The sequence below is a fragment of the Zingiber officinale genome, chromosome 5B (assembly GCF_018446385.1).
Source record: "Zingiber officinale cultivar Zhangliang chromosome 5B, Zo_v1.1, whole genome shotgun sequence".
Taxonomy (NCBI): domain Eukaryota; kingdom Viridiplantae; phylum Streptophyta; class Magnoliopsida; order Zingiberales; family Zingiberaceae; genus Zingiber; species Zingiber officinale.
In genome coordinates, this window is record NC_055995.1 from 92,674,906 (window position 1) to 92,684,747 (window position 9,842).

The window sequence follows — 9,842 nt, forward strand, 5'->3', positions numbered from 1 at the left end:
CTTGACCCTTCTTCTTGGCGAATTTGGGGCATTTGCTCTTATAGTGCCCATGTTCCTTACACTCAAAGCAAATGATATGACTTTTATTATTTACAATTGAAATTGTTATACCTTTGCTTGTAGGAGTGGCACATGATCCTCTATTTGATTTTTCTTGAATTGTGGAGGTGGCATCCTCTTCCTCTCCATTTTACCCGGAAGTAGAAGCTTATTCTTTCTCCGATGTCAATGAGTGACGCTCCCCCTCAATTCTAAAGGTGGAGGCCTCTTCATCTTCATCCTCTTGCACATGAAACAAAGAGTATGCTCCCTCTTTGCCTTTTTCGTTGCACTCCTTTGAGGATGAAACTTCTTGGTCTTCTTCTTCCGATGTTGAGCACCTCTCAACCTCGGAGTCCTTTTCTTGTTGATCCAATGAGTTGCCCTCTTTAGATTTTTCTTAACTTGGTGTAGTAGAGGGTTCTTCATGGATCTTCGCCAATTTGCTCCAAAGCTCCTTGGCATCTTTAAATTCTCCTATCCTGTTCAAGATGTTACTAGACAATAAATTGACCAAAAGCTTGGTCACTTATCATTGGCCTCACATCTTTGGACTTGCTCTTGACTCCATTTGCTCCTTTTGATGAGTTTGCCTTTTGAATCTCTTGGAGCTTGAAAGCCTTCCATTAGAACAAACCATTACTCTATTTCCATCATATGAAAATTTTTGATCCTTGATTTCCAAGAATTGAAGCTCGTTGATGTGAATGGTGGAGGCATCCTTGTGTCATATCCGAGTCCATCTCGGAAATCCATTTTGAAGTTGAGCTTGTCTTGATGAAGTCTTTGACTTGTTGAAATTTGGGGCTTCAACTTCTTCAACCTCTAGCTCGTTGCCCTTCAGGCGATGAGTCCGGTAAAGAATGATCTCGCTCCGATACCACTTGTTGGGTCACTTCGGGAGCTAGGGGTGAATAACTTGCTTCACTTGCTAGCTCACTTCGTCGATGTTGATTTTGCAGCGGATAAACTCAAAGCAAGCTCTCAATGCTAATAAGTAGGATTTACTTGATATCCACCTCAAGATGAGGTGACTAATCTAAGGATCCACGCCGAGCACACTCTCCACTATGAAAACAACTCTTTCTCGGAACAACCAGAGGTGGAGAAACCTATACAACTCAAGAACAAGAAAATACAACTCAAAACAAGGAAACAAAATGTAAATACAAATCGAAAATGACTTGACACTTTGAACCTTGAATCCTTGAGCTTTTCATACTTTGAATGCCTCTTGAAGATGGAAAATGCGACAGCATTTTTCCTCCCAAGACTTCAAGAACTGGTGGAGAAGATGGAGAAGAGAGATTTAGCATTTGAACTCGTCATCACCTTTATATCTGTGATTTTAGAGCTCCCAATCGATTGGGCCCACTCCCAATTGATTGCCATGTTAGATCCCAGTGATCCCAGCTATCCAAACCTCGCAACCTGCTCAATGGTCATATCCTAATCGATTGAAGAGACTTGAATCGATTCAGAGTACCTCTGTGCTCTCACTGTGCTTCGCAGAAATCTTCTCCCAATCGATTGGGAAACTCACTATTCGTCGTGAAGAAACATTCTCAATCGATCATATGATCGATTTGCAGGTTCAATCGATCACCCAATCGATTCAAAACCTCACTATTTGCTCCTAAACTCTCCCAATTGATTGGCCAATCGATTAGGAAAGATCTTGATTGATTACCCAATCAATCAAGACATTTTGTCCCATTTCTTCATCAACCAATCGATTGGCTGATTGATTAACCGCCCCCCCCCCCCAATCAATTGGAAAGTAGCAAACTGTGTAGAGCTTGAAATGAGCTTTGTTTTGCATCTGAGATCACCTTATTCTAATATCCAAGTCAAAAGTTATAGCCTTCGAAAGTTTGCTACGTCTGAACTTCCTAGTTCCATGCCAACTCCCTATTGGACTTACGACTGCCAAGTGTTTGTTCAACCTTTAACCCATCTGGACTTTCTCTTTGCTAAATTGTCATTGGACTTCCGATCACCAAGTGCATTCCTCCTTAACCCACTTAGATTTTTCTCATATCTGGTTTTACTCACTAGGGCTTTTCACCTAGCTTTATTCACCAGGATTTTCTCAACTGCCTAGCTTCACTCACTAGGACTTTTCATCTGCACGACTCCACTCACCGAGTATTTCACCTAGCTTCACTCACTAGGATTTTTCATCTGCCTAGCTTCACTCACTAGGTCTTTCACCTGGCTTCACTCACCAGGACTTTCAATATGAAGTGTCCGATCAACACTGACCCACTTAGATTTTTCTCTTCTGCCAACCTTCTCGTTGGACTTATCCTTACCTAACCTCCAGTTAGGACTTTCCCAGTCAAGTATCCGGTCAACCTTGACCTACTTGACTCTTCTTCTTGTCACCTAGTCAAACATTGACCAGTGGAGAATTGTTCCAACAATCTCCCTAAACGGATGATTGCACCTGCAATCTCCATATATTGTCAAACATCGAAACCCAAATCAAGTCTCAAGCTTGAGCCAACTCAAGCTTAGTCAACCTGGTCAACCTTGACCCAGGGGATATTGCACCAACACATTCATCACAGTATTAAAGATATTATTGAAGAATTTTTTTTCTAACATGTATCACATCTAAATTATGTCGAATGAGTAAATACTTCCAATATGATAACTTCCAAAATATGCTTCTTTTTGTCCAACCATACTTATTCACTCTAATAATGTATTTATTTATTCATTAGAATTATCCTGATATACTAGTAGAAATCCATAACTATCAATTTCATCAAGAACTTCTTCATCTGACTTCCATATTAGAGGAATTTTCCTGACCATTTCATTCCTTTTGAAATTTTTCTTATTTCGTCTGAACTGGTGATCAACTACTAAAAGTTTTAATATTATCAAACTAGAATATCTTTCCACTACAAGGCAATGAAAATGCAATAGACTCACTCATGCAATGTGGACATGCTAACTTGTCAGCCATGCTCCATCCAAACAATATTGAGTATGTTGAAAAATCACTAATCATCCATAATAAAGTAACATGTATTGTAAAGTTTAATTTACTTGTTGATGCGGCGATAAAGGTGGCCCACCAAGCATGGGTCAAAGATAGAGATAGCAATCAACGTGGAGGTCAAAGTCAGGATGGTCAATGCCAAGTGATCCTGTCGAGAAGCTGAGAAGAAGGACCTGCCGGTGTGACGTGTCTGGAAGGTTGACCGCATCCCCATGACCCGGATGGTGATCAGTCAGCTATGTTGACCAAGTCGTCAGATGTCCTCCGGTCGGCAGTACCTGTATCCAGTGATCGGGTTGCCCCGGTCTCTGGTACCTCGGTGCTAGAGGCGAATCCCACAAATATATGAGCAGCCAAATACAAATAACAAAATAGTGAAATAAATACAGGAAAGGTACGATGACGTACCCTGGCCCAGGGGGCGCCCTCAGATGGATGGATGAGCTAAGACGGCTACTGATCGAGTCGTCGTGGCCTTGCCGGACGGATGGACATGAATTGGCAGAGGAGCCGGATCTAGGAGCAGCGACGTGGAATCCGGTGTGCCATGTATCCGCAAGGCGGCATGTAAGTCACAATATATCCTCGGTTCGCAGGCCGGGCTACGACACACACTGACGGCTCATAGGTCGGCTGGTAAAATGTCTCACCATCATAGCAGTTATACAAATAGCAGAACATCACGGCTCGATGGCCGAAAAACACAACGGATGTCTAGAAACACCGCGGAGGGCCGGATCTGCGCCAAAAGCAGTGGAGACAACAAATGTATAGCTGTCAAAGCGGACTGTCAGGACGCTAGAGCTAGCTGTAGGGCCGTCGGAAGGGGCGGCGGTGGCAACCGGTGGCGACACCCGCTGGAGATGGTAGCGATCCTCCTCAGTGGCGTCAGCGCCGGCGAGCAGCGAGCGCAGCCGGCGACGGAGGCGGCGCAAGCAGCGTCCTCTATTGGATGTGCTCAAGGAGGAGAGAATAATGAGGGGAGGAGATGGCGTCGAGGAGAAATAAAGAAGAAGAACGGCCATCGACATCGGTGAGGAGCGGTGTGCGAAGGAGCTTCCTTCGTCGAGTCTTCTGGCGGTGGACCAAGATCATCGAAACCCCCTTTCCCCCACTGTTCCTAGTGGCGGCTCTCGACCAAGCACCCTCCTCCCGGTGGTGACGCTAAGAGGAAGTATAAGAGAGGAGGAGGAAACGAATGGTCGGCCTGGTCTTGGCGCTGGCTTGTAGCGTGAGAGGAAGAAATCCCCTTCCTGACAGCGGGCTCGAGCACGAAACCCACAAGCCCCCCCCCCCCCCCCCCCCCACGAACCCAGCCTCCCCTTTTTTCTCTCTTCCCCTGGCGGCAAAAAATCTCCCCCTTCTTAAAGGTGAACCGTGCCACCTTTAAAGTCAAAACCTATTAATGTAAAATGCCCTATTCTCTTTACCGCATCACAAGCTTCCCCTTCAAGTCTACTTGAAGAAGGCGTGAGTCTGACTGACTGGACAATCTATTGCAGAGGCTAAATCACCCTCCATATCGAAGTTAAATCGGTGAACCCTCGTATAAGGCCTTCCGAGCGGTCGCTATAGTAAGGGTGTCACATGAGATAGTAATCGCACCGAGCGGATCAAGTCGATAATCGGCTCGAGGCCGAGCGAACGACAAAACATCAAATGAGCGGCAAAACAACAAGTGCACGACGAGTGCAAGCATAGCAGACCGAGCAACACGCTGGACAACGGGTAGACTGAGCGGACTAGCGATGCCTAGTACGTGACCGTGAAGATGCCGAATGGGCGATCGGAAGGATGTCGATCGGAAGAATGGACGATCAGGTAGCTACCAAAGTGCCGATCGAGCGACGAAAGACATGGCTGAACTGCTGCCAGGCAAACTATCGGATGAACGCCAAGTGCGTGCCTGGACAAATATCGACCAAGAGGCGAAGCCGCGCTGGGCAGGAGTGGGGCCCGAAAATTGAGTTGGAGCAGAGCCCGTGAAATCGAATGTGCACAAAGACGAAAGTCGTGAACCCAACGGGCGCATCGCTCGTGGACTGAGCTAGGGCGTAGCCCGTGAATCGAAGGCTTATGGAAGCGAAAATCTCGGGCTGAACAGACGCATAACCTATATTCTGGTCTGAAAACCAGTAGAGATACTCTTTGTTTGCGACCATCGGAGATAGCTCGACCCCGATCGGGGGAGATAAGATGCTCTTATAATATGGCGTGACCAGTGAGAAGCGCTCAACCCCGAACGGGGGAGATGAAATAAATGATAAACTGGTACAAGACCAGTGGCGACCGCTCGACCCCGAACGGGGAAGAAAGAATATCTGAAGGTGACGACCACTCGACCCCGAACATGGGAGATAAAATATCTGAAGCAGGTCCGAGACCAGTGACGACCATTTAACCCCGAACGGGGGGGGGGGGGGGGGATAAAATATCTGAAGCTGGTTCGAGACCAGTGACGACCACTCGACCCCGAACGGGGGAGATAAAATATCTGATAAGCCAGCCACTCAACCCCGAACGGGGGATATAAATGCTCTGATAAGCTCGACCCTGAACGAGGGAGAAAAGATATCCGATGAACTAATCCCTACAGGGGTCTTTAAGCCGGGGTTTTTATAGTCACCGGTTCGACTCTAGGGTTTAACGTCGGAGCTCGACGGTCTTCCGACCGGGGGGTTTATAGTCGCCGGCTCGACTCTCGATATTTAACGTTGGAGCTTGACGGTCTTCAAGCCAGGGTTTTTATAGTCGCCGGTCCGACTCTCGATATTTAACGTCGGAGCTCGACGGTCTTCAAGCCGGGGTTTTTATAGTCGCCGGTCCGACTCTCGATATTTAACGTCGAAGCTCGACGGTCTTCAAGCCGGGATTTTTATAGTCGCCGGTTCGACTCTCGATATTTAACGTCGGAGCTCGATGGTCTTCAAGCCGGGGGTTTTATAGTCGTCGGTCCAACTCTCGATATTTAACGTCGGAGCTCGACGGTCTTCAAGCCGAGGTTTTTATAGTCGCCGGTCCGACTCTCGATATTTAACGTCGGAGCTCGACGGTCTTCAAGCCGGGGTTTTTATAGTCGCCGGTCCGACTCTCGATATTTAACGTCGGAGCTCGACGGTCTTCCGGTCGGAGAGTTTATAGACGCCGGTTCGTCTCTTGATTTTTAACGTCGGAGCTCGACGGTCTTCCAGCCGGAGGGTTTATAGACGTCGGTTCGTCTCTCAATTTTTAACGTCGGAGCTCGACGGTCTTCCGGATAATATACCTCCGGCCAAGCAGTCCGGGGCCTTCGATATCGAGCGTGCGGCTCGTACAATATACCTCCGGCCGAACGGTCCGGGGCCTTCGATATAGAGCGTGCGGCTAATACAATATACCTCCGGTCGAACGGTCCGGGGCCTTCGACATCGAGCCTGTGGCTCGGAAAATATACGCTCGGCCGATTGGCTCAGGGTCTTCGACATCGAGCATGTGGCTCAGAAAATATACTCCCGGCCGATCCGCTCGGGGTCTTCGACATCGAGCCTGTGGCTCGGAAAATATACGCCCGGCCGATCGGCTCGGGGTCTTCGACATCGAGCCACAGTCTTCGACATCGAGCCTGTGGCTCGGAAAATATACGCCCGGCCGATCGGCACGGGGTCTTCGATATCGAGCCTGTGGCTCAGAAAATATACGCCCGGCCGATCGGCTCGGGGTCTTCGACATCGAGCCTGTGGCTCGGAAAATATACGCCCGGCCGATCGGCACGGGGTCTTCGACATCGAGCCCTGTGGCTCAGAAAATATACGCCCGGCCGATTAGTCCGGGGCCTTCGATATCGAACGTGCGGCTCGTACAATATACCTCCAGCCGAACGGTCCGGGGCCTTCGATATCGAGCGTGTGGCTCGTACAATATACCTCCGGCCGAACGGTCCGGGGCCTTCGACATCGAGCCTGTGGCTCGGAAAATATACGCCCGGCCGATCGGCTCGGGGTCTTCGACATCGAGCCTGTGGCTCGGAAAATATATGCCCGGCCGATCGGCTCGGGGTCTTCGACATCGAGCCCGTGGCTCTGAAATTATACGCCCGGCCGATCGGCTCGGGGTCTTCGACATCGAGCCTGTGGCTCAGAAAATATACGCCCGACCGATCGGCTCGGGGGTCCTCGATCGAGGAACTAGGGCAAATCATATAACTGTATTGGAAAAGCTAATGTAAAAAATTGACCGATATCATGAGGATGGGAGAATTTTTCGGTGTTGTCTATCTTCACGTTCCCGACCAGGTGCGTTCCCACAGACGGCGCCAATTTGATCCTGTCGGGAAGCTGAGAAGACGGACCTGGCGGTGTGACATGTCTGGAAGGTTGACCGCATCCCCATGACCCGGATGGTGATCTGTCAGCTATGTTAACCAAGTCGTCAGATGCCCTCCGGTCGGCAGTACCTGTATCCAGTGACCGGGTTGCCCCAGTCTCTGGTACCTCGGTGCTCGAGGTGAATCCCACAAATATATGAGCAACCAAATACAAATAACAAAATAGTGAAATAAATACAGGAAAGGTATGATGACGTACCCTGGCCCAGGGGGGCGCCCTCGGATGGATGGATGAGCTAAGACGGCTACTGATCGAGTCGTCGTGGCCCTGCCGGACGGATGGACATGAATCGGCAGAGGAGCCGGATCTAGGAGCAGCGACGTGGAATCTGGTGTGCCGTGTATCCGCAAGGCGGCATGTAAGTCACAATATATCCTCGGCTCGTAGGCCGGGCTACGACACACACTGATGGCTCATAGGCCGGCTGGTAAAATGTCTCACCATCATAGCAGCCCTGCAAGGGTCTTCAAGCCGGGGTTTTTATAGTCGCCGGTTCGACTCTAGGGTTTAACGTCGGAGATCGACGGTCTTCTGACCGGGGGGTTTATAGTCGCCGACTCGACTCTCGATATTTAACGTCGGAGCTCGACGGTCTTCAAGCCGGGGTTTTTATAGTCGCCGGTTCGACTCTCGATATTTAACGTCGGAGCTCGACGGTCTTCAAGCCGGGGTTTTTATAGTCGCCGGTCCGACTCTCGATATTTAACGTCGTTGCTCGACGGTCTTCAAGCCGGGGTTTTTATAGTCGCCGGTTCGACTCTCGATATTTAACATCAGAGCTCGACGGTCTTTAAGCCGGGGTTTTTATAGTCGCCGGTCCGACTCTCGATATTTAACGTCGGAGTTCGACGGTCTTCAAGCCGGGGTTTTTATAGTCGCCGGTCCGACTCTCGATATTTAACGTCGGATCTCGACGGTCTTCAAGCCGGGGTTTTTATTGTTGGTTGCTACTCGGAAAACCTAGAGGTTCCACTGTACAAAAATTTTATACAAAGGTCTGAACCTTTTCCTAGCTACCATGTGTTCTTTTAAATTAAATTTTGGATCGCCTGCGGAACTTAACACGTTTGATCCAAAACTTAATCTATTTGTTCTTTTAGGTTTTGACTTGGATCTCCTGCGGAACTTCACATGTTCGACCCAAATCACCTTAAGTTATTAATTCCATTAAATATTAATTTCCATAATTGGTTCCCAGTACTGACGTGGCGAGGCACATGGCCTTCTTGGATATGAGAACAACCACCACCGACTAGACAAAACCTTTTATGGAAAGCTAATATTTAATTTCCTAAAATAACTTTAGGTTAACCGAAAGGAACAATCAAATCACAAGGAAAAAGAAAAACAAAAGAACACAACATCAAAAAACATATTCGAAATTCTAGAATCGTAAGCCTCTTGTATTTGGTATTATTTCCATAAATAACTAGTATGATGCGGAAAGGAAAAATTACTAGTTATACCTTCTAGAAAGACCCCTTGATCTTCTACCGTATTCCTCTTCTAAACTCGGACGTTGTGTGGGCAACGATCTTCCGAGATGAGAAACCACCAACCACCTTCTTCTCCTCCTAGCTAGGTTCGGCCACAACAAGGAAGCTTTACCAAGGATGAAGAACAAATCACCAACTAAGCTCCAAGGGATGCAAGATTTCTATTCTTCTTCTTCTTCTTCTTCTTCTTCTCCAAGTAGTATCCGGCCTCCACAAGATCTCCAAGCAATAGGGATGATTCGGCCACCACAAAGAGGAAGAGAAGAAAAGAGGTTGGCCGGCCACAACAACAAGGAAAAGAGGAAGAGAAAGAATAGAAGTTGTACCTCATGAAGGCACCCCCTCCCCTTCTTTTATATTCCTTGGCCTTGGTAATTTAGGAAATTTAATTACAATAAAATTTCTTTAATTTTCCTTGACATGAATTAATTAAGAAAAATTAAACAAAATTTCTTAAAACAACATGTCTTGGCCGGCAACATCAAAGAGAAGCAAATTAGACAAGTTTCAATCAACAATTAAAACTTCCTTATTTGTCTTTGGAAATTTTAAAAAATAAAATTTCCTTTTAAAATCCCTTCATGGTTGATAAAAAGAAATTTCTATAATTTTAATTTTCAACATGTGAATAATTTTTCAAAGAGAAAAAATAAAATATCTTTCCAATCTTCAAATAAGGAAAGAGATCTAATCTCTTTCTTTTAATCTTTTGTAGATCTTTTAAAGAGAGATATTTTAATTTTAATTCTCTGTAATAAATTATATCTTCCACATAATAAAAATTTAAAATTAAAATTATTTTTAATTTAATGTGGCCGACCCCCTCTAGCTTGGGTTCAAGCTAGGGCCGGCCACCCTCAACCATGCTTAGGCCGGCCCTAGCTTGGTTCCCAAGCTAGCTTGGCCGACCCCCTTTAGGTGGGTATAGAA